We start from the raw sequence: 27,924 nt of genomic DNA on the forward strand, positions 1-27,924 counted from the left end.
CAATTGAACAATTTGAAGATTTGTTGCCTGATTTTAGGATTTCCCAATCTAGCAATCTGCGCCCATACATTACAGATCTTTTTTAGTGATTTGACGATCATTTTCAGCAAACACAGATCTGTCAGTCTTGAAAGGCCCATCATTTTACTAGTAACGGTCTGCAAATCTGCTGATCATGTCCATACACTAGCAATCTACAGCCCCAATCGATCTGTGAAATCTATCATGCTGATTTAACAATTGCAATCGCTTTTTGGTTGCAATCTGTGATCTATGAAGCCCATACATTGCAGATTTCTTATACAAACATCTGCAAATTGTAGAATTGCCACAATCGATTGCTGATCTACAGTATGGGGGCCTTAAGTTAATAGTGGTTCAGAGTAAGTATGTAGCTATTATTTATGTATTTATTTATTTGCTTGTCTATATATTTATTTTCTTAAAAAAAGAAAGCCCACCAATATACTTTCAAACGTAAAGATTTAGAGAAAATGCCCTAAACAATATCTTTGTTTGAACTTCAGTGAATGTATAGGTGAGTGGACTGAAAACTACCAGTCTGTTAGCTGAAGGATAGTGTAAAGCTGTGAGCTAGTGTGTAAATACAGGTACTTTGGGAAAGCTGGTATTTGGAAGAGGGACAAAGTTAGATATTATTCCAAGTAAGTTTTTTTTTACTTTACTTTATATCTTTATTTGTACTTCAAAGCTTAAAACATTTAGTATAACAAAAGCGAATTGTACTGTACTTTCATGCAACATTTTAAGATAATCTGTATTATGGTGCATACACACGGTCAGATTTGATGAAGGATTAAACGATTGCATGATTCAATGATTTTTACAACGATTTGAACGATTTCATGAACGATGAACGTATTATAATGAATTAAATCGTAAAAATCTGTCTGCAAACACAGTCGATGTCAGAGATCGTTATCTGACATGCGGGAACGCGCATCGTTTGTCGATGCATGCTCTACATGTCAATGATATGAACAATTGAACGATTTTTACAATCGTTATCGTTCATATCTGATAAGAAATCTGACTGTGTGTATGCACCATAACAATGGTAAAGTATAGAACTGAGTAGTCACCTTACCTTACTACAGTATATTTATATTATGCAGACAGTTTGTGGACTACTGTAATTATAAAGAATGGAGACATTACATACTGTACAAATTTAGACTGTGCAGATATAACATTTTATAATAACTGTTTTCAACATGAAATGTGATATCAACGGAGCTATACATTTATTGTAATTTTATTGGTGAAATAGTCATATGCTGGTGAGATCATTTAGATCTAAAAAACTGAATGATTTTTGTAATGACATGGAGTACTGTGACTACAGCTGGAGTCAATAAGCTTATATTTGGTAAAGGGACAAAGCTCAATGTGTCACCAAGTAAGTCTGAATATCTTATGTTTGTAACATTAGCATTGTGTAGTTGGTAAGAATAATGTGAATAATAATAATAATAATAATAATAATAATAATAATACCTATAATTGTGATTCTAATCATCTTCTTACAAATATTATTTTGAAATAATAATTTTTCATTGAATTTTGTTATTAAAGTACGTAATCTTGTTTATTTTGTTTCTGCTAATTGCATTAGGCTGTTTCTTTTGTAAAGATAATACCCTAATATTCAAACAGCTCAGTGTGAGCAGGGTGTGCACTGATGCGATAAATGCTCTACACGATATCTTTAACGATTTGGCCGATTCAAACACATCGTAATGACAAATTGTTAAAATATGTGTAGTGTGTATGCACTACATCGTGTAGTGCGCACTCCCATGGGGTAATCAGCCTCATCGCCTGACTTATGTGCAGAATTTAAGATTAGGCGATGTGGCTGACGATTCCATGCAGCACTATGCAAGGTGCCGGCATATCGGGTAGGCAGGCACCAGATCGCCCAGTGTGTGTGGTCCGCCCAATATGTCGGCCCATAGGTGCTGGGATCGTGAGTCGCATCGGTGGGTACACACATCATTTTGTGTGTACCCAGCATTAAGGCTGGAGTGTTTATTGGACATGCAGAGTGATCTGGACAGTGTATACACAGGTTAATTTAATAATATTTATCAGGTAGTTTCTCCTACTATTTCAAAACAGAATTTTAGTCACTTATAGCTACAATAATTGATATGAAATACACACAGTTTATGTCTGTATTTTATTATGGGTTTATGTAGAATAAAATTTGGAATAAACTGGCTGGTTTATGAGAAAAATAAATCAGAGATAGAGAGTTACTGACGTAACGTTCCATATGAATGCCTGAAAAGAGCATATACTCAGAGTAACTGTGCATACAGTAGGTTTTTGTTGAGGATCCTCTTACTGTGACAATAGCAACTACAAATATATGTTTGGATCAGGGACACATCTGTCAGTAATTCCCAGTAAGTAGTCTTTCATTTGCTTCAATGACATCAGAAATAGTCACATTTGTATTAGCTAAGCAGATCGTCTACATACTAGCCATGGTTATGTGATGCAGTCTATTTTTATGACAACTCTTTCATTATTTAAAACACATGTATCATCTATAGAACAACATATTAATTTATGTAATTCCTTCCAGCTGGATGCTTTGACAGCATTAATAACATTGTCTCTCATATCATAAAGTAGTCCGCAGGTGGCTGTTACACTCATGTTTTTGTTAGTGAGGATGTCAGTGTGGGGTAGTGGAAACCTGTATAAACTCACATTTGGAATTGGAACAGTGTTATCAGTCTCACCCAGTAAGTCCTGACATGTCTATTAAAGTCTTAACAATGCATTTAACAAATAGAACAAACTGTAACCAAATAAAATAATTGAGGGACATAACTAAAACAACGTAAGGTCTCAGTTCTGTAAAATAAATGTATTTCACAATATATGTCTGGGAAATTGTGTAGAAGTTATGTAATCTAATTACTTTTTTGTGTAAACTTGAGATAGTAAATTAATGTATGTTAGTGCTGGGTACATCATTTTCTAGCCCTGTAAAAGCATTTGGGGTTTTACATTAAAACTATTATATATTTTAATATAACATTTAGTTGACTCTTAGTAAATATAACAATAGTGTAATATGTGCAATGCATAGTTCTGCCTAGATAAAGTTGTCACAGTAAAGGGACGGTGAGAGTAGACTGTATGATACTAGGCTTTTTGTTGTGGCATAAACTGCTGTGATAATAACAATGTGAAACTTATTTTTGGGAGTGGGACAAAGCTAGAGGTTTTACCAAGTGAGTATTTCTTCTTTATGTCTGTACTCTTAATATGTCTTTTATTATGATCTTTTTATTAACCTCTTTCATGTAAGGAGGATGTAGAATATTTATTATGACAATAATAGTATCTGCTATGATTTCAACATATCTCTCCCTACATATTATTTAATCATATCCTTATCATGTAAATTAATTATTTGTACAATAGGAATACAACAGGGGGTATATTTACCAAGGTTGGTTTTATTCTTTCAAATCAATCTAAATCGATCAACATCGATATTGTGTTTCTGGGGGGCTAAATCACACATTTACTAACACTTAAAAAAATAAAAATAAATTGTCTGTTAGTAAATGTGTGATTCAGCTCCAGAAACACATCATCGATGTTGATCAATTTAGATTGATTTGAAATCGATTACACTCGATTAATATCAATCTCTAGTAAATATACCCCAGGTGTCATTTACATACTATGTGCTGGGTGCCAAATCACAAGAACTCGGGGTCTGACTGAGGGGTGTTATTTTTCATTTTTACAACTAATCACAGACTGTTCTCAATCTACTTAGATACTGTTAAGTCTGAAGTTGTGTTACTTACATAACAATATCTTTGTAGCAGGTATCAAAATATTTAGATCTCAATTTACTAAATGCTAATAATTTTGAGATTGTCTAAAAAGTGATACCAGTGTCCCTAATTACTATGCTGTCACTGTTAGGGTCATCTTTACACTGGGAGCTGCCTTAGGCACTAGGAATAAATATGTATGCCACTTGCTCACATCTCTTCAACACCACCTCCTTCATTAGTTTAATAGTAATAAAAAGTATTACTGGTAAAAGGAACAAGTTGTTATAAGGCTATAAAATCTGAAAATAGAAACCCATTGCTGTTCTGTTCTAAGCATATGGTAATTAGAACCCAGGTAGTCATGACCTACATGCATCACATACCCATGTTAGTTATACTGTATATATTCTAATACTAATTAGAAGCAGTTATATCTCTTCTGAGTACAAGTTCCTCATAGCATATAATTGTAATGACAATTGTCACTGTGTTTAGGAAATGCAAATAGGCTACTCTTTGGATTTGGAACTAATCTCATTGTAAATCCAAGTAGGTGTCACAAAATATATACAAATTATAATAGTTTTTTACAGTGTCTACGCATTCATTTGTAATATTTAGGTTAATGTCAGTATAACAAATCAAGTAATTATTGCTATCTGAATTGTGTTTGTTTGCCAAACTAATATTGCCAGATGTGTGAATACTGCTTTTTGTTTGTGTTGTTGTTTTATATTTTTAATAAAATCATTTTCAATGTCAGAAATTATATATAGAGATTGAGACATCAAATTTCCCTTAATTATAGATTGTAAAGAAATGGAAAGTCTGTACATATTTATATACTTTAATACCATGCTATTTTCAACAAACGCCTGGATTGGTATGGTATTACTGTATATATTATCTGCATATTTATTTTTTAATTCTTATTTATTTGATACCTATTTACAACACAAATGGTCAACTTAATCTACCTATTCACCTACTCTAGCCCCTTTACATTGGGCTGATGTATTTTTGAATTGCCACCTAACACTGTGGTACTACTAGTTACAACAAACTTATTTTTGGAGAAGGAACTACATTAAATGTAATCCCAAGTAAGTAAACATTGTACAGTCTGTGTTAGTAGGGCAGTGGTTTTATTTACATATTATAGACTTAAATGCTGACTATTACAAGCAAGTCTATCATTGCGAATGATATATTTCCTTGTGTTATTTTGAAACGTTTGGAGAAAAACCTGTACCCCAATGCTATGTAATAAGGTGAGCTTTGTAGATCTTCAAAATGACATAATCATTACAATTAAGGTGAAAAACTTCAGGAATAAAAAATAGTTTTTCAGCTAAATTGGTGAAGCTGTACTGTGCTGGTGTTATGTTAAATACAGAGCTGGCCAAGGTATAAACGGAGGACTTTCTGTTTGGTCAGTAGTAATCTTTATTCCAATAATATTTGAAAATTATTGCTAAAGAAAGATAAATCAACACCATGTTTTATTTATTACACTAATAAATGCTGTGAAATGTAAATATTAGCTCATGACAGCATGTACAGTAGAGGTAATTCAGGTGCTATGATAATAGTGCTTGTTACATACTGAATTGGTTCTTGCTATGAGGTGAAGCGATGTGCATCCAGTAGTGTTGGCTTTAAGCTGACATTTGGAGAAGGCACCAGATTACATGTTATACCAAGTAAGAATTAATTTGTTTATTGTAATAAGTCAGGGAGAAGTGGTGTAAGCAAATGAAAAAACAACTATTTGTACAGAGAAAGTCTGCATAGTATTATTAATCACTCCCATCTTACATTTTGTGTGACTGGGGCTGTGAGATCTGACATAGAATTTACTAACACATACATCTATATTTTTCAATATTAGTTGGGTGTGAAGATAGTACCAACCATTTCCCTACCGTATATCTTGAATATCATTAAAAACTAACCTTGTTTCATTGTTTCCCTAAATCAGTAACAACCCATGGAAGAAATGTAAAGAGGAATAGATAAATAATTGGAGCTTTATATTCAACTTATAGTTATTATTGCTTTTTAACGCTCTAGCATCAGGTAGTTGAGTAGGGTATTTTTTAAAATTGACGCAAATTTTTTTTTTCCTGTACAGTAGCTTTTGCACCAAGCTACTGTACAATCATAGGATTGTTTCAATACCAGTGCTCAGTACTCTCAGTGCTCAGTACTCTCAAATGTAAATAAAAATCAACAGACAGCTGCCTGCATAGAAAAAGGTATCCCAAAAACCTTTTGATTGGTTATATATATATTATACTGTACAATCAAGTTACATTTACTTATAGAATTGGGAATTGTACAATGGGATGGTAATTCCCGGAGTAATACATTAATGAGGTCACTTGATACGTGTCAACCAACCAACCAACTGATAAATACATTGATTAATAAATATAACTGTTGAAGAAATATAAAAGAAAATACATGGAAACTGAAACAAAATTATTTCAAATAGCAAGTATTTTTACCTTTTTCCTGTTGTGATCACAATTGCCCCTTTACGCTATGAGGTTACTCACTGTGTACAAATAATTTCAAATACACATTTGGCAGTGGGACAAAGTTAACAGTGATCCCAAGTAAGTACATAATACAGAATTATCAGGTATTTTGCTGTGCTGTAGAAGCAGCTATAATATGTTATGTGATCAAGAAAAAAGTTATTTAATATTATATAAAATAACACAATATGGTTTTAGATGAACCTATCTTGTAGGAGTCTTCCAGTTATACTTTGTTTTATGCACTGTATTTCTCCCCTACACACACAGTCACTTTATTATACTACAGTAAGTAATGTATGGATAGATACTGTATACAGTACAAGCATTGAAGTGCTAACAGCGATGTACAGACATGAAACTGTAAGGATATTTGAGATTTAAGATTGCTGGCTGCTTTGGAAATCTAATATGATATGGATGTCCTGTTTAAGCTGCATAAGCTTTAGATATCAGTTAAGTTTCATATAAAGAAGTATGTAGTCACATTCTTATAATTAATATTACTATTTTGCTAATATTATCACTTGACAATTGAACCGTTGAGTACTAGTGGGAAACTTCTGCATAAGTTTTCCTGATGTGTAATATGTGTGCAGGAAATTGGATTCTTGCAATGACATTAAACACAGTGTTATAATAGTGGCTTCACTAAACTTATATTTGGACAAGGGACCACTTTCCATGTGAGAATAAGTAAGTTTGTACTAATTTATCCTGGATACGTGCAGTTTAATTAGTGAGGTCATTATGCATTAAATATATTGAAAAAACATGTAGCATTAGGTATTACACTTTTGGTGAGATGTTCTCCTGGCATGATATGTTATTTCTAAAAATATTATAGTACCCAACAGTGACTTAATAAGTAGATACAATATACAGAATTCTCATATGCGTTTTATACAATCTAAAAGCAGCTAATAAAGTACTATATTATTATGGCACAGAAATTAATTACATATATATATATATATATATATATATATATATATATCTATATACAACACTATTCCTGACGATGGGACCAGGAGGGCCTTGAAACGTTGAATTTGCAATAAATTTTGATATTGGAAATCCTGGAGTGACGCTATGTGTTCTGTCACGTATAGTGACCTTACACTTTGAATCTCTTATGCCATCCTCAGAGCGAGCACCCAGGTCACCTGTTGTTTTGAGAGGAGTATAGAGTGCTGAGCCATTTGGACTGTATATATATATATATATATATATATATGCCATTTGTATAAAAATCATTTATAGAGGCCCTGGAGTGACTCATGTGGTTTTGTACTAATTCTATAGTACTACCCAAAGCGTTTTGTATAATTACAACGAGAGCACCCAGGCAGCTGACTAATATTATAGAGGAGTACCAGACTATTGGACTTGTATGATCTTATGACATTTGTATAAAAAGCATTTATAGAAGCCCTGGACTGACTTGTGTGGTTTTGTACTAATTCTATAGTACTATCCAAAACATTTTATATAAATATATATATTTTTTTAATTTACTGTAGGTGTGTGTATATATTATATATACATATACACACATACAGCAAATCTATTGCTGTAGTTACCTTTATCATTGTGCCTATGGAGGTGACAAAAAACTTATATTTGGAGCTGGGACTATTATTTTAACTGTTCATCTAAGTAAGTCACTTGTATCTAACAACATAAATCTATTCTCTTTGACCTTGTCTGAACCCAGGAACTCCAGCCCTAAGATTATCCTGCACCTTAAGTCAGTTGCACTGCTCCAACCTTTTATTTGTAAATGTATCTACAAATTCAAGTCTTACTACAGTAAATTATGACTTACAGTAAATTACAATATTGATTATTATTTATATTTTGTTGCTTTTTGTCTCTTATCACCCAATTAGATTGCAAGCTATTCAGGGTAATGCTCTTCAATCATGATTGATTTTCCTCTCACTGTACTTGTTCCCATACATGTTTACTTTAACTGCAATTTAAGCTGCAGTACATATATACATACATACATACATACATACATACATTCATACATGCAAAAAAGAGTTTGTAGACATATTGATAAGGATGTAATATTTAGAGATGTTCCTCTATAGTTTTATGCAAAATATTATTAGTAATGATAGTAAAACACACTAATGAATGTAAAATTAAATGTAATTCTGGATGAGTTTGGATATTAATACTTTGTCTGTATCAGCAATGCGTAGCTTTCTGCTCTGGTTACCAGTTTATGTAATGAGATATCTGACTGTGCTAATACTGGCAGCTGGAAGTATATCTTTGGTGCAGGCACAAAGCTCACTGTTCATCCCAGTAAGTCATTATCACTGAACTAATTTTCAACCATAATCTTTATCTATGTATCTCAATGTGTTCATGAATTACTTCTTATACAAAATACAGTGCTGTAATGTTTGATCTATAGTACTGTATATAGGTACACTGAACAACTTACAGCTTTCCAAAGGTAGACAGGTCATTGTAAAGAACATAATGATAAAATATGTAAAGACATGTATCAGAGTGTGAATGCTGGAGGTAACTATGGGAAACTGCTATTTGGACAGGGGACGAAACTAAAAGTTAAGCCAAGTAAGTTTGACTAATTATAAATTACTTTGCTAAATGTCCATGTTACACCATGTTAAAAGAAAACTTAATGAATTTGAATTATTACATAGCTGAATAATAATAATATATGTTTTACCATATAGTCTTGCTACATTCATGTTTCCTATTTACTCATGTGATGTGAAATTTAAATGTCTTCACAAGCACCCTAATTATATATAGATTTCTTAATTTCTTAAAATGTTCTTCTATGTGATCCCACTCTTGGCACAGTAATAATAATAATAATAATAATAATAATAATAATAGATAATTGTTGATAAGGACAATATTTTTTTATATTCATTTTATGTGCCCTATACCATTTATGTGAAAACAAATTTCATAAGATGCACTATCCACAAAACACTGTTACCATATAGATAAGCTACAGCACTAGGTTACAACTTACAACAGTTCTTGTAATGAAGTTGATCATTGTGTAGTAATGATGCAAGAAAGCTTATATTTGGGAAAGGGACCAAGCTCAATGTAAAACCAAGTAAGTAAATATTATTTATCATTACAATCTATAAATATATATGTATACATATATATATATATATATATATATATTTATATATACATTATAAATTAATAAGAACATATAAAATCACTATAAAGAAGGAGGAAAATAAAAGATTATATTTCACAGAAATTATAAGAGACAGCTCTTTATGGTTTATTTCTAATCTAACAATTTGAAATGTATAAAACTTAAGTGGTGGATTTCGGCTCCAGTGTATGGTATCAGTTCACAGACTACAGCAATGTAGCCTTTATCAAGTGCGGTTGAAGAGTAAGGACCATCTCTTGGCTGCTCAATTCTAGAGAGCATTTTGTTATTATGTTGCTGCACAAATAATTAATAATTATGTGTGTATGTATGTATAAACATGTACAAGTGCCGCCCATCTGCTCTGCACTAGTTTACTATTTGTAGGAATGCACCTGGGTATCCACACTGCTATTTACAGCTAAAGTGCTGGATTCTGTGCACATATATATATATATATATATATATATATATATAGTCGGGTGCATAAATATTGGTTGGGACATTGACAGAATTTTCATATTTTGGCCTCTATTCACCACCACAATGGCTTTGAAATTAAACAAACAAGATGTGCTTTAACTGCAGACTTTCAGATTTAATTTGAGGGTAAATACATCCAAATCAGGTGAACGGTGTAGGAATTACAACGGTTTCTATATGTGCCTCCCACTTTTTAAGGGGCCAAAAGTAATGGGACTATCAACTCAAAAGCTATTTCATGGACAGGTGTGGGCTATTCCCTCGTTATTTCATTATCAATTAAGCAGGTAAAAGGTCTGGAGTTGATTCTAGGTGTGACATTTGCATTTGGAATCAGTTCCTGTCGACTCTCAATATGAGATCCAAAGAGCTGTCACTATCAGTGAAGCAAGCTATCATTAGGCTGAAAAATCTAAACAAAACCATCATGGAGATAGCAAAAACATTAGGTGTGGCCAAATCAACTGTTTGGAACATTCTTAAAAAGAAAGAAGGCACCAGAGAGCTCAGCAACACCAAAAGACCCGGAAGACCACGGAAAACAACTGTGGTAGATGACAGAAGAATTATTTCCCTGGTGAAGAAAAACTCCTTCACAACAGTTGGCCAAATCAAGAACACTCTCCAGGAGGTAGGTGTATATGTGTCAAAGTCAACAATTAAGAGAAGACTTCACAAGAGTGAATATAGATGGTTCACCACAAGATGTAAACCATTGGTGAGCCTCAAAAACAGGAAGACCAGATTAGAGTTTGCCAAACAACATCTAAAAAAGCCATTACAGTTCTGGAACAACATCCTATGGAAAGATGAGACAAAGATCAACTTGTACCAGAGTGATGGGAAGAGAAGAGTATGGAGAAGGAAAGGAACTGCTCATGATCCAAAACATACCACCTCATCAGTGAAGCATGGTGGTGGTAGTGTCATGGCGTGGGCATATATGGCTGCCAATGGAACTGGTTCCCTTGTAATTATTGATGATGTGACTGTTGACAAAAGCAGCAGAATGAATTCTGCTCATATTCAGTCAAATGCTTCAGAACTCATTGGACGGTGCTTCACAGTGCAGATGGACAATAACCCAAAGCATACTGCAAAAGCAACCAAAGAGTTTTTTAAGGCTAAAAAGTAGAATGTTATGCAATGGCCAAGTCAATCCCCTGACCTGAATTCGATTGAGCATGCATTTCACTTGATGAAGACTAAACTAAAGGGAAAATGCCCCAAGAACAAGCAGGAACTGAAGACATTTGCAATAGAGGCCTGGCAGAGCATCACCAGGGATGAAACCCAGCGTCTGGTGATGTCTATGCGTTCCAGACTTCCGGCTGTAATTGCCTGCAAAGGATTTGCAACAAAGTATTGAAAAGTGAAAGTTAGATTTAGGATTGTTTAGTTTGTCCCATTACTTTTGGCCCCTTATAAAGTGGGAGGCACATATAGAAACCGTTGTAATTCCTACACCGTTCACCTGATTTGGATGTAATTACCCTCAAATTAAATCTGAAAGTCTGCAGTTAAAGCACATCTTGTTTGTTTCATTTCAAAGCCATTGTGGTGGTGAATAGAGGCCAAAATATGAAAATTCTGTCAATGTCCCAATATTTATGCACCTGACTGTATATATATATATATATATATATATATATACATGGCCAGTTAACATTTCTCTTTAGCCTAGTTCTTCCACATAAGTGAAGCTGTTGTTCTGCTCAGATCCATTTTGTTGAATTATTGAAGCTTAAAATATAATGATTTAGGTCCTACATTTAATAATAGAGGCATTTAGAAGGATTAGCTCTGTATATACATTAAATAGTTTATGCAGGATGGACCTCTACATAAAATCGAAACATTTTTGCATGACATGAAAATCAGCCCTGGTTACGACTTAAAATAGAGCTTGATGTAAAGGTAACAGTTAATAGTGTCTCTGGATGGGGAAAGCTTATATTTGGGACTGGAACACAACTCTATGTAATTACAAGTAATACTTGTTTCTTGTCAGGCACTTAGACAATACAGATTATCATTTTATTGTTTGTGTATATGAAGAGCACATTTTCGAAAAGCTGCAACCTTAGTGATCTTTTCTAGACAGCACTTTATAAAAAAGAAAACAGCACAACTAAAATAGAAAAAAAAACTTATTATATATAAATAAGAGATAATATATCCCCTATTATAAATTATATTGATACTATTAGTCACTTAGTTTTGTGACCTTATAAAGTCAGAGGCTAAGGGGTCTATCAAGCTATTTTTTCATAAAATTATGTAGAAACTGTAGTTTCTGCATAATTTTATAAATTATGTACTAATAGCACAATGCAGATTGCAGTCCTCGTATTTATCAAGAGGGACTACGATCTCATCCATATGTAACAAACTCCAAAAGCCTACAGCTGGCAGAGGAAACTGACACTGTGGACATGTGCAATGTTAACTTATCCCGGAGAAGTCTTTCACAAAAAGCCAGGTATATATCTTGTAGGGACATTGGTTAACACGAGTTTCCCTTGGTACACAGCAGAAATATTTTCATTCAAAATTAATATATCCGCCACGATACGGAACCTTAATAATCGCAGCAGTTCCACGATTCTTAATAATTAGGCCTCTAAGTGCTTATATTGAGGTTATGGAAAACCAAAGGGACTTAATACTTATATAATTAGTTAGGGGTGCTTTTTACGTTATAATACTCAAGTTTTCCAAATGACACCCAGAGTGATAAAACACTCACAGATTATACACATTTTAAGATGGGTATACAAACATATATCTGCAGATAATGGTTGTTCATAAACACTGAACAAACACCACTGCCATCTGGCCGTGCATCCCGCTCTCTGGCGGCCAGTGCAGTAAGTGTATGGGCGGTCATCTGATTGCCTGTACACACAGCACGATGTGCACAGACATATCATCTGTACACATTGGCCGACACACACATGATATATCGGCCATTCAATTGAACGGCCGATATGTCGGCCAGTGTGTACCCAGCATTATTTACAGGGATAGATAGATAGATAGATAGATAGATAGATAGATAGATAGATAGATAGATAGATAGATACACAACATTAGTATCATTGAGCATTACTTTTATTTATATGAACAAGTTCCCTGTAAGTTGCATTTTTTTGGCTATTAAACAGTCACAAAAAGGATTTACTGTAAATTCTGGAATGCTAAATATAATCAACAGGTTAACAGATTATTTAGAATCGAGGGGACATTTTTACTAGAAATGATATTGTACTCAAGTTATATAAGTATAAGTATGTCTATAAAAGTGCAACAGTGTAGACTATAGAACTTTGTCTTACAATACTGGGAAGTGCAGTATTTGTTATGTGATAATTCATTGTGTGATTATGGTAGTGGAATAAATAAACTCACCTTTGGACAAGGAACTGTGCTGACTATCAGTCCCAGTAAGTAAGTCTCATTTTATAGTGAGGGAGATTCACTCATTCACTTCATAAGAACTATGAGAAATGTAATATATTATTACAGGTGATATTAAATATTGTACAGGGGACTGCTGGGTCAAAGTTGAAAGTACTTGTTTTAGTACTCTAATTGTTACAATATAATATGGGTAGCACATACCACATACAGAGCAGTCAGTGCCATTAATGTAATTGTTGTTATAAAATTACTCATGTGTGCAGCCAAGCATCTAGCAAACCTGATCAAAACAGTACCTGCATTAATTACAATTTTGTTGTTCATCCCAGAAAATGGGATTGGCAGATGTCTGCAATGAGCAATGTATAATCTAGTCATGATCTGGCTGTTTGGTTTGATTTTTGGTGACTAGATCTGAACAGTTTGGGGCTAAAGCTGGGTGCACACTATATGATATATTGTACGATATATATCGTTCCAACGTGGATCAGCACAATATATCATACACATCGAATTAATAATCATCCAGCTTGAGTAAATGTCATTACGACATGTAGTGGTATTTACTATTGATTTTTAATTCTAAACTTGCAGACTAGTTATACATATAGCTAAAATTATTTAATTTTTGAATGACATCGTTAACAAATAGCTCAATTTAAATTCTACAATACACTAATCTAACAGAATAATTTTACAGTAACTGAAATTATGCTACTAATGTTAAATTGATGTTATCATCACAAAAACTGATTTGTTAAATAGGTGTTTGGTTCAATTTTCAAGAGTTAGATATAGACAGTGAATTGTAGCTTTGTCTGGTTTTTGTGTTGGTGTTTGTGACTGTGCTTATGGTGGGAATAACTGGAAGCTAATATTTGGAGAAGGGACACGGTTAATTGTTCGACCCAGTAAGTACAAGTTTTACTATTTATATTTTACATATGGATCCACATATACATACAAGGCTATATTTATCTTCATATAAAATAAATAAGAATACATTATTTAATAGATAATTTTCTACAGTATGTTGCTCATATCTAACAGTCTATTGAACTCCTCCTTAAAAATGTATCCATCCAGCAATAATTACTATATAGAAGTTGTGGAATATACTTTCCCACCACCTTTAACTGTGACACAGTAATCAATTCTAAGATGATTACAACTCACCAAGTATTAAAACCCTATAAAGGAAGTCCTGAAAGTCAGATTTAATTTTAATATATTTACTATAAATTACAGGATCTCATCGTGAATTAAAATAAAAGAAATGTGAATAAAATACATAATATAAACACATTTTCTTTATAGGAATTTAGAAATGTGTCAATGTTACTTGAGCATTATACATATCTACTGTGTTAGTTATAGGACCTTTTAGAAAAAAAAGTTTATGTATGGCCATAATTCAGAACACCATGCATTAAAGGTTACATGTAGCAATTATATCTGTCTTTGCACACATTATATGTGGTTTTACCCATATTAACTGTTTTAGCAGTGCTCCCCACAGTGGGAATAGAAAGAAACTGTCAGTGATTATGTCCATGTGTATGACATTCCTAAAAAAAAAGCAAAAATTATTAAATTTTTTTCATTCTGATTTTTGTGGGATTTTTAGGATAACTGACTTCAGTATAAGTGACCCCCAATCTTTATAGCAATACACAATAACTACAATTTTATTCTATATACTTTTTCTTTGAGTTCCTGATTCTGTGTTATTGGTTTTGTCTGGTTTACATAGAACATACTGTATGTTGTGAAGTTAAAACTTTATAAAGCTTTAATGACTTTTAAAAGCAGCTGCCCAAGTGTCAGCAAGAAAATCACATTTGGTTTGCGTACTGGTGTGTGTGACTGTGCTTATACTGGGAGTACTTATAAATTGATATTTGGCAGAGGGACACAACTGGTAGTCCAGCCCAGTAAGTAAATTTATATATTTATTCACAATAAATTATGCTATTGATGAATATTTTTTATACATAGTTTATATTATATGTGATATATACAAAGAATTGAGAATCACCCTACACACTCAACACTACTTGAAATTAGCGAATAGAGCATACATTAGTATACACTCAATAATATCCTAATAGTTAAGGGGTGTACACGTAAGGTATACATATAAGGCAGTATTTGTAAATCTGGGCAAAAGTTCTGATATATGTAGCCTAGGACTCTAGAGAAGAGATAAATTGCTTAAAATATGAATATATATTATTACATACATTAAACCAGTATGAATAATGAGATCATTGTCTGGTTGTCAATGATAAACATCAGTAACCAGCATCCCCCCAGACAGGCTAATGGTTAATGTCATGGTGTGTGTGACTGTGCTAATACTGACGGCACCGGGAAACTGATTTTTGGCAAGGGGACCAAGCTGACTGTTCTGACCAGTAAGTCAGATATTTTACTTCAATGATGCGTAATTAACAATAACATAAGTAGTAAATTATTTATGAATTAACAATAGCAGCCACTCTGTGCTTATTTTGGGGCTTCATAGTTTCTGTAATATATGTCTGGAAATGTTATTGTACAGAAACTGAACAATGATACAGTTATAATAATAATATTGCATGGGAGGTATTTGCAGCCCTAGATCCATATTGAATAGTTACATTTCAAGATCCCTATGACATGACTGCTGCATATGTTATACACACAAGTTGCTTTATGTAAGAGAGCTAACATTCACAAGTAATAAACACATGGAAAAGTTTGAGGATATATATTACAAATGAGAAGAAGTAAGATACAGTTGTTACTGTGAGTGAATATACACCTATCTGACCATACTGTCTTTGCCCTATAGCCAGTGATTCTCTAGTTCGGGTCTCAGGACCCCATACAGTTCATGTTTTCTAGCTCACCTGTGGATCTTTATAATGTGACAGTTGGTCACACACCTGTGCACCTGCTGGGTAGTTTTGAAAATGTGAACTGCTCAGGGTCCTGGGGACCAGGGGTAGAGAAACACTATCCTATGGTATCCAGGGGATCGTTTCTTTATAAGCCACCTGCGGACAATGATCTGGCAGTTTAGGACAGTGGTCAGATTGTCCAATCTGCCCATACAGTATATGGGCAGCTTCATCTTCCTTTTGCAAAAATAGTTTTAACTCTCCCAAGTTCAGTTAAGATGTGAAAACTTTTACATGTATGTGTGTGAAATACAGTAGCTCTTTCATATAAGGTATTTTATTTTTCAGGTTTATTGGTCCTTTACTGTACATTGTTTCTATCATTACTGTACTGTTATATATTTATGGTTAGAAAACATTAAATTCATGTACAATTGATCCTCAGTTATCTTCATTCTATATTTTAACACAAAATACAAATATGAAGAAAAAAGCAAAGTTGCATATGCAAAGGTGACAACACTTACAGTCAATTTAAGTAAAATGAATTGTCTATTAATGTGAGAATCTATCAACCAGACATATGTCATATAAAAATATTATGATTTACTAACAGTAGAGATGACTCTGTTACTGTACTACGGGCCTATTACAAATGTACATGGCTCCCTCAGAGCACATATTGTATAACTGTGTATCACTGTGATACTGGAGGAGGATATGGAAAACTTATTTTTGGTTCTGGAACAAAATTAATGGTTAACATTGGTAAGTTGTTTTACGTGTGATTACAAATGTATCTTTATAAAGGTTAGATTGCCTTATTGTTATTTGGAGTGCAGCCTATTGTTATACACAACATAGCTATAGACTTAAACCTACAGGTTCGTGAAAAAGTTTGATTTCTGCTCTACTTCTCTACCAATGAGACAGCTTGAAGATAGGAAAGTAGTTATGCTTATAATGCATTAGTCGCTAAACACTAATTAATAATATTGAATTAAATAACAAATAACATACAAGTAATATAAACACAGGTAACTGTCATTGAAATAAATCTGCTGTATCAGGTTTCTGTATAATATTTCCAAATACATTTTAAAATGACACCATTATTGTCTGTGTTTATTGGTTTAACAGTAATAGTCCTACACACTGTGTGACCCAACCTGTCACCACATAATTACTGGATCAGCGAATAGTTTGGTCACTCAAGAATGTGACCAGTTTTCACTGCTGGGGCAAACAAATGAACAGCAATGCAGTCATAAGCATCTATACAAACTCACAGTACATGGTGTCAATGTTTAATCAGAAATAAATATGAAAATTAAATATTTCCCATCTATTGTTGGAGTAGATCATTGTGGTATTGTATTTAGATTCCACAAACAAAGCTGTCATGTTACTGTAGAGGGCTTTCTGGCAGTGTGAATAGTGCTGGCTGGAAGGTCACATTTGGATCTGGCACTGAGCTATCTGTGCTGCCTAGTAAGTAGCAAATCATCACTGCCTTTATTTTTAAATCCATAATTCATATTTAATGATATTTATATAGCTTATATTATCTATGATCAGGATCATTTAAATAAGTTGCTATATACTGTATATATTAAGCTTGGGGAGTACTTACCTCTAAACACTATGAGGTGGTAAGACACAAGAGTGGAACGACTGTGCGATTACAACATTGTAATCGTGCAATAGTTCATCATGCTGTGCAGTGGATAATGTGCCCACACTGAATGATATGTCGTTCAGTGCAGACACCCTCCCTCACCCCACGAACATGCACAACCTGCCGATATCGACAGGTTTGCCTGTATGTTCAGGCAAAGACAAATGCCGACAATGACCTGCGGGAATGCGCATCGCTGGTCGTTTAATGAACGATTAATGAGCAATTGAACGATTACGATGTTGTAATCGGTCAATTGCTATTTTTTCTTGTCTAGTGGATACGCGCCTTTATAGTAAACTTCATTGCAATGATCATGTCTAAATTTCAGGCTGATTTAGAATTCATGCATATATTTAGTTAGGACTGGCTAGAAGGGGTGGACTGTGGCATCACCTGGTTAGCTTATTCCCGGTTTCTCATACAGAGTGCAGCCTGTAGTAGCTAGAATAGCATTAACATGTATTGTATGTGACGACTACAGAGGACCCATGTCTTTTTGTCTACACATTTATTAAATACTTGTAGTACTTTTTCATTTGTATGTATGTGTATAACAGAAACAGAGAGAGGGAGAGAGAGAGAGAGAGAGAGAGAGAGAGAGAGAGACGTCATTGTCTGTAAATATTATCTTTATAACTGATGACTGAAGACTGAAGAAGACATTTCTTATATTTGGTTAGTTCTGCTGTCATCACCGATTTGGAATATTGGACAGCATAAGAAATAACATATTATTCCTCCATTGTAAATTATTATGGATATTAGAAGTCACTTTGTACTTACAAAGCTATTGGTCTGTTTTTATATGATCAAGGAACACCTGTGTGACTTCTATGTGATCTCCAGTAGAGGGTATATTATTTAATACAGTGTAATTACATTACTGTAACCCTGTCTCACATGTATTCAACAGCACAGCATCCTCAGACATTGTTTCTACATTTCTACTAGAAGCACTGTACATTAACAAATACATTGTTATGAATAGAGCCATGATATCCAGGTTGTCCTTTTGTGTGTGACAGAAGAAACCCCAAAAGGTTTTTGTTAGGATATGTTTCAATGTGCGACTTTTCCTAGCAACAAATTAACATTTGGAACAGGAACCACGGTGACTGTGATGCCCAGTGAGTATTAATGCTTAAAATGGAATACTATCACAGAACTACACAAATACAGAGTATATGCTTAAAATACCCCACATATTTCATGATATAATTAGTGCAGATGAACTCAGTGCTGTTAGTTAAGTAGTTAGGTTACTATGGGTGAGTTTGAGATCTTGGTGGGTTTGACTTCAAAATTGAAAGCAACACTAAAATTAAAAGCAAAGAGCGCTGGGCTTCGCACTTCATTTTAGTGGCGCATTAAATTTTTACATCAAACCCGCCAAGAAGCATGGCCTTGCAAAAGCCACCACTTCATAAATATACCCCCTTACATCTTATATGTGACATTTGGTGATTTAATGAATATCCATATACATTAAGCAATGATACTATTCAATATCCTGTGTTACTGTTACTTTTTATAAATGCTATGATGGAGAGCATGAGTGATAATTACATGAAATGTGCTTCATAGTCTAAATGCATTAATTATAAATGATAAATAAAATATGAGAGCATCTGGAAAGAGTACAGTTTTTTTTAAATTAGGAAAGCGTAATTGTTGTATCTAATTCTGCAGTTGACCTTTGGAGATGACTCTCCCCATACTTCCCCTGTCTCTTAAGGTGCGTACACACAAAACGATGTAAGTAATGAACGATTTTCGTTCAGTTTTTCCCTTGAAAAAGTGAACGAAAATCGTTTTACAAAGTAGTTGGTTTTACTTTACTTAATAAACGATTTTCTGTGTGTTGAAGGAAAAATGTTGCGACTTCTATTGAAAATCATTCAGTTGGCCAGTCTGACTGAACTACAATCGACAAATGTGAATGCGCATGAACGATAATCGTTCATCGTTTATCTTTTTACATTGAACGATTTTTTGACCGAATGAACGATATAACGACGTCATTATAGTTAAATCATTCAAAAAATCGTTGTGTGTGTATGCACCTTGAGCATTAAATACAATGAAAAATACTTAGCATGCTACCTAAAATTGGGCATAGAGAGTGTCTGAAACCCTTCTGAAGAAAAGAAAATATATATAAAATAAATATCACTGTGTCTCCCTTTTAACAGCACTTGTTAGATGTCTAGTGTTAGCCACTGTATCTAAAATATAGGTATGTGTCTGAGTTAGTGTTATGAGCTTTGTCACTGTGCAAATAATGCTGGAAGAAAGATAATATTTGGATCAGGGACCAAGTTAAATATCAAACCCAGTAAGTCAAAATTCCTGTAAGTCATTGGAATGCATGTAAACACCATTTTAACAACTGTATTTTATATATATATATATATATATATATATATACATACATATACGGTACCGCTTCTACAGCAATTTATAAAAGACAATATAAGAGTGATAAGATATGAATTCTATATATTTGAGATCTGAAACTCCATACCAAAACAACATTTCTACATGCCAGAGCTCATGCTTATTGCTCATGCTGTCTACCAATTTTTACATGTATTAATAATATGCTCATTAACGGTTACATTTTAAAGACAATTCCCACATTAATCCTTTGTGTCATATATGAAACATTTTAATGTTAGTAAACACAAATAAGGTAAATGCCGCACTATAATATGAAATATTAGTTTATTGTAGTTACAGAAAATACTTGGAAAATAGAACATACATACTTTAAGTAAGCAATGTTTTTCACTGCTTCTTGTGTATGATCACAAGTTCCCTTTTTTGCTATGGGGTTACACACTGTGTACAAATAATATCAAATACACATTTGGCAGTGGGACAAAGTTAACAGTGATCCCAAGTAAGTACATAATACAAAATTATCAGGTATTTTGCTGTGCTGTAGAAGCAGCTATAATATGTTATAAAAAAATAAGTTATTTAATATTATATAAAAATAAAACAATATGAGTTTTAGACAAACCTATCTTGTAGGAGTCTTCCAGTTATACTTTGTTTTATGCACTGTATTTCTCCCCTATACACACAGTCACTTTATTATACTACAGTAAGTAATGTATGGATAAATACTGTATACAGTACAAGCATTGAAGTGCTAACAGCGATGTACAGACATGAAACTGTAAGGTTATTTGAGATTTGAAGACTGCTGGCTGCTTTGGAAATCTAATGCCTGATATGGATGTTCTGTTTAAGCTGTTTAAGCTTTAGATATCAGTTCATTTTCATATAAAGAAGTATGTAGTCACATTTATATAATTCATTTTACTATAATATTATCACTTGACAATTGAACCGATGAGTACTAGTGGGAAACTTCTGCATAAGTTTTCCTGATGTGTAATATGTATGCAGGAAATTTGATTTCTTGCAATGAAATTAAACAGAGTGTTATAATAGTGGCTTCACTAAACTTATATTTGGACAAGGGACCACTCTCCATGTGCGAATAAGTAAGTTTGTACTAATTTATCCTGGAGATGTGCAGTTTAATTAGTGAGGTCATTATGCATTAAATGTATTGAAAAAATATGTAGCATTAGTATTACACTTTGGGTGAGATGTTCTTCTGGCAATCTGTATGTTATTCCTAAAAATATTATAGCACTCAACAGTGACTTAATAAGTAGATATTATTTCTGCTAATGTACAGTATTTACACAACATGTGTGATGCCACTATTCAGTATGATCTGCTGCTGGCAGACTTTTTTAGGTAACATTGTGTGCCTATCTAATGGTTCTCAGTAATTAATCTATATCTCCTGTTGATTAAAACCTATCCCCAGTGACTCAAATGGCTCAAAGTTTGCAATAACCTGAAATGTTATGACATGCTACCTTTCTATAGCTGACAGCTAGAGTAACAACACATGTATTACTGTAGTCACATCTATCACTGTGCGTATGGGGGCAACTACAAGCTTATATTTGGAGCTGGAACTATTTTGTCTGTTCAGCCAAGTAAGTCATTTGTATCTGATAACACAATGTCATTCTGACCTTGTCTATGTATGAACTCCAGCCCTATGTTTATTCTGTCCTTTAAGTCAGTTCTTCTGCTCCAACCTCTTACCTATCATTGCATTTACTTGTAAATATCTCCACTAATTCAAGCATTAGTAAATATAATCTTGTATTCCAAGGTTAAGTACATATTGCCTTGCATTTTGTTTCTGTATGTCTCCAATTTAGATTGCAAGCTTTGCAGTGCCTTTAATCATATTTGTTTTTTCTCTTATTGCTCTCCCATATGTGTTTACTTTACCAGTGATATAAAGTACATATTATAGTGTGCAGGACAACATAAATACATCTATACATACACACTTATATAATACAGTTATTAGACATATTGATATGGATAAGTGTTGTTACATTTTGAGATACTTTTATGCAAATCATTATTAATAATAATTAGAAAATACTCTAATGGTTGTATAATGTAGATGCAGTCAGGATTTAGGGGCCCATGTATCATTCAATATTTGAGGTAAAATCCCCGAAAACACATATCAGCCAGCGGAGGGATCTCCCAGATCCCTCCACCGGCAATGGGCGCCGCTCATATGCAGTCCGTGGGACTGCGTATGTGCAGCAGCCCCGAATGCACTCCAGCAACACATCGCAGGAATGGGCTCCTTTCGGAGCCCGTCACCCTGCATGTGCCAGATAATACATCCGGCTGCTATGATTGCATTTTGCAATGCGATCATGGGCTGTACTGCATGTCCTGATCGCATTGCAAAATGCGATCATTAATAAATGGGCCCCAAAGTCTGGATTTACTGTATGTGCATCTGCCATGGCAATGCTCTGGTTATCAGTTTATGTATTGGGATTTCTGACTGTGCTAAAACTGGCAGCTTGAAGTATATCTTTGGTGAAGGTACAGAGCTCACTGTTCATCCCAGTAAGTCATTAATGCTCAACATTAATTATATGACTTAGTTTGTATTTTACATCACCATACACACACATGCATGCACACACACTCACACTTTATACATACGGTAGTATTGTGTATGTCAAAGATCTGAAATACTAAAATACACAAAATGCTGTAAGAGTGGTGGGATGCTTAAATGAAACTGAATATTAGATGTGTCCAAATTGTCCTTGCTCTACTTTATACACATAGCGTAAATATAATCATGTAACATGATATTTATATTAAAAATCACCATAATTAATGATATTCAAATAAAAAAAAAAAAAAAATATATATATATATATTCTATGGGGTCAATCCTATTAGCCGCGATGATCTTGCCGGCATGAGTGATCGCGGCAATGGGCCTCTTTACGGTAGCCCGAATTTGCAGAAGTTTGGGCTCAGAGCGGCCCCGCAAAGGGTGCGAGGTGCCAGTCCGTTGCCGGCATATTAACGCCGTTGCAACTGCAACTCGAACACCTCGTGGTTAATTGGATTGAGCCCTTTCACTTGTTCCAAATCTTCATATAATAATAATAACAATAATAATAATAACGACAACAATGGGTTTTCATTGCGACACCAGCCGCACTTTATGGCAGCCTGGACTCGCATAAAAGTGCTCAAATCCCTACAGAGATCTGAATTCTGCAAATTCAGGCTCGGCGCAGGTTGCAAGGGGAGAGAGATGTGGTGCAGTTGTCGGTGTTTTAGTGCCATAGCAACGGCAGATCACACTCTTCGCACACAATTGGATTGACCCCCATATTTGTATATTGTTTTTAATGTGCCATAACCTATTTATGTAAACACAAATTCTAAAGGGATACAATACCCAAAACATTGTTGCTATAAATCCTAAACTACATGACTGTGTTTTACTAACAGACTGTTATAAGAACACTGAGCACTTTTTGTACTGCAGTTGAGCATAGTGTAATACTGCAGCCACAAAACTTATATTTGGGAAAGGGATCAAGCTCAATGTGAGACCAAGTGAGTAATCACTACAATCTGTATTTTCAATTTACTTGGTAAACGTTGTACTACTGTATTAAGTACTACAACATTTCTGCTCCAATATGTAGATTATGCAGCAATTTTATGCTTACAGTTATTTGACCTTATATAACTACATAGTAAAATTGATGAAGGTATATCCACTAAAATAACTATATCTAGGCTGCTTCTTTCTACAGAGTAGTATTTTACTAAAATATATGATGGATACATATATGTCACATAGCAGACTGCTATAATCAATTACTCTTGCCTACAAACTTTACAGAAATCCTAATCATTATCGCCCAACAGGTTACATTTCTTCTTCACCAATTGCTTCCACGTAACTTAAATTGATTATCTATTTAAATCCCATTAATCACTTATTGATATTAATAATACCTACATTTAAGAATACAGAGGGAATTACAGGAAGATGGCAGTTTGCTATATTTGTGAACTGTTGTCACCATATAGTTTTGTACATGATGGATTTCTGATATGATACGTATCAAAATATATGGTAAACAATTAAGCATAAAACTTGGCTTTAAATGATCTCTTGGTGAGTTTTGTAAATTTTTACTAAGTTTCCAAGTTTGCATGACATGAAAATCTGCTCTGGCTATGAGCTATAATATGCTTTATGTAAAGGTAACAGTGGATGTGAGAATAGTGGCTCTGGATGGGGAAAGCTTATCTTTGGCACTGGAACACAATTACATGTGATTATAAGTAAGTCCTTATTTGTTGCCTTTGATTTAGGCAATATCAATAGCTTTAACTTACAGTTAATTGGGGATATCTATGAAAAGTACTTTTGTGAAATCATTTTTACTTTGTATAGCACTATGTTAAGACTTTTCGAGTATGGTTTACTTTTGTTTAATATCAATCTTTGCCTGGGAACTGATGAGACAAAAGGGGAAATTCAGTTCTGCATAATTTTTACGGAGTGCCTCCAGAACTGTCGGGAAAGGCATTCCATGACCAATATTCTTGCCCATTTATCCTCACATACCATAGAGGTGTGAAAATGAGCAGATTGCCCACTGTGAAGTGGTAATGTGCCAAGCCAGACACTGCACTGATGTTAGGTGGCACATGGCACTAAATTCAGTTGCCCCTTAATTGTCTTATCCAAGGTCACAATGAGTATCCCAGTATTATCATTATTCACTTAGTCAGGGGCGTAACTTGGTTTTTGAAGGCCCCATAGGAAAAGTTTGTAAGGGCTCTTATGTACCACCCAATGGTGAAAAATGTATATAGCACGTAACTTTGACAAGAAAGATGGGCCCCTCTCATGCTCTGGGCCCCATAGCAACTGCACCACTTGCACCTATGGTAGTTACACCTATGCACTTAGTGCATTTAAGCTCTTGATAGATCCTTCACCTATACCAGGTGTACCTCCAGCAAAGTCTCTGCTGCAGTCTCCCCAGTCAATAACTGTACTATCTCAGAGCATCTTTACTATATCCTGTATACCACAATCAGGGCACAGACCATGTACTCGGTAACCAGGCCCTATACCATAAGCAATAGTTACAATTTTGGAATACAACAATATAATTAAAAATATTATCTTTAAAATGTAATAATCAAGTGTAATAATTGGCAATTCAGTTTCAAATTGCTAAATGATTAAATGTTGTTTATAACACTTTGAAAATTAGATTTAGCTGGAATTTTACCATTATATGTCAACATAATACTAATATAACATTTTAATAATGTAGTATTCTGCACCAAAACCTGTAATATTGTCTTATGTTATCAAACTGTAAATGAATCTACTGTCTACAGTCATATGTAAAAATATTCATAGAGAAATATATAAGGATATAGTAGGTGAGAGTGATATAATATATCATGCCTCTATGAGTATATTATTATTATTATCATCATCATTATTATCATTATTATTATTTACACCTACTAGCAAATACATTGATAGTAACAGATTTGTTAGTTACATGTACTTTGCTTGCTCATATGTGTTGCACAGTACAGTACAGTTTTTTAAGCTGGGAACACACTTAAAGATGCAGGTACAAATTGAGCGATGTAATGAAGGACAGAACGATCCCTTGTTCCGTCCTTCATTACCTGCAATGGCGCTCATGAAATATCTTCTGGTTGGCCATGCAGCACGGTCGGCCGGATAATAATGCTTGCAACTGCGGGAGTATGCAGATAGTCCATACACACTGGACGATCCAGACGATATGTCTTTCTGAATCAGCCAGAAACTAAATATCAGGCCGACATCGTCCTAGTGTGTGCCCAGCATTAGAGCCATCCTTATATAGAGAGATACTGTAATGCTGCACACTTTTTTGTTACAAGGTTATCTTTGGAAGTGGGACCAGATTAACAGTTAAACCAAGCAAACATTCAGAAAACAATGATATTAGAACATACTCATGACATATTGGAATAGTTCCTAATGTGTTTCCAACCATTCATATTTATTTTATTGATAAGTTACAAATTCTACAAAATAGTGAGACCAGGCAGAATAAGACACTTGTAATTGTAAAACTACAGATGAAAGTTTATTGAAACATCTTTTATAATGCAGTTTCCTAGTGCCATATCCTGCAGTGTACAACTTAAAAAAGAAGGCAACCATAAAGGACATTGAAAAAAAACCAATATTAATTCAAAATATAATATATATAAGAATTCAGCTATTATATAGGTCATGGAAACCTACAGTGACTTCTGTAATAATAATTAATAGTTGTAGGTGTGTTTTCTCACTATTGAATATATATTGATAGCACCTCTATAAATTATAAACCTCTGTATTACAATACTAGGAAGTGCAGTATTTGTTATGTGATAATTCATTGTGTGATTATGGTAGTGGAGGATATAAACTCATCTTTGGACAAGGAACTGTACTCACAGTAAATCCCAGTAAGTATGTCACTTTTTACAGCAGAGATGATTTCTTATATAACTTTGTAATAAATATGATCTAAGAGAAATGTGATATAATGTTATCACATGTGAAGCTAAATACACAGTGGTCTGCTGAGCCAAATCTGAAAGTTCTTGTTATGTTGCCCATTTGTAACAACATGACAAAGGCTGCACATGCCACATACATGATCTGGTTGTTCAGTTTGGTTGTTGAATGACTAGATCTGTGCAGTTTGGTGCTATTATTACTGATGCATGGTTGTGGTAAGTGTTGCTGTACTTGGGAGCTATGGCAATAGTCACAGAGTATGTAATATAATGCATATAATTGCAGAAGACATAACAATTATAGCAAACTGCCATATTAGTTGCATCAACAAAATACAATGGGAATACTTTGTATGTAAATTTGAAATGTAAGAATTTCCAAAGAAAATCATTATAATTAGAGCTTAGTGACATGTTCAAAACTGTTTTGTGAAGCATTTACCTCATTCTATATTTTGCTGCATAATTTTGCATGTTTCACCATTGGAACAGTATTTGGCTTTAAATGTTCCCAGTCCTACCCCATTCACACCACACAACAGATTGAATTGACCATCATCGTCTTACAGTAGCTCTATTCAGTTTTATTCAGAAAAATGTAGGCTGTCACCAAAGGAATTGTTTCTACATGCAGCCTGGAAATACAGAGCCTCCTAATATTGTCAAGTGGCAACAGTTAAGAATTGAATAATGGACAGTGAGGAACCCTATGGAGGAAGATAGTTAAACATAGGCAGCTAAATGTAATGACATGTTGCACTGTGCTAATACTGGCAGCAGGAAGCTCTTGTTTGGACAAGGCACAAAGCTGTATGTTTATCACAGTAAGTAATATACATTATTAAAGTAGCAACAACATTAATCATAGCACTCACTGAACAAACAGTAACATTTAAATACATTATGTTAAACTGTATTCCTAATG

At 34.0% G+C, this 27,924-nt stretch overlaps 1 protein-coding gene across 1 annotated transcript in view; it reads left to right on the plus strand.

Moving 5' to 3' along the window:
* The window catches only part of LOC148526575 (T cell receptor alpha chain MC.7.G5-like), a 447,371-nt gene that overhangs the window by 400,362 nt on the left and 19,085 nt on the right, over positions 1–27,924 (plus strand). The gene's annotated exons all lie outside the window — the stretch shown is intronic.

The sequence above is a fragment of the Taudactylus pleione genome, unplaced genomic scaffold (genome assembly GCF_031769625.1).
Source record: "Taudactylus pleione unplaced genomic scaffold, aTauple2 ptg000095l, whole genome shotgun sequence".
NCBI lineage: Eukaryota > Metazoa > Chordata > Amphibia > Anura > Myobatrachidae > Taudactylus > Taudactylus pleione.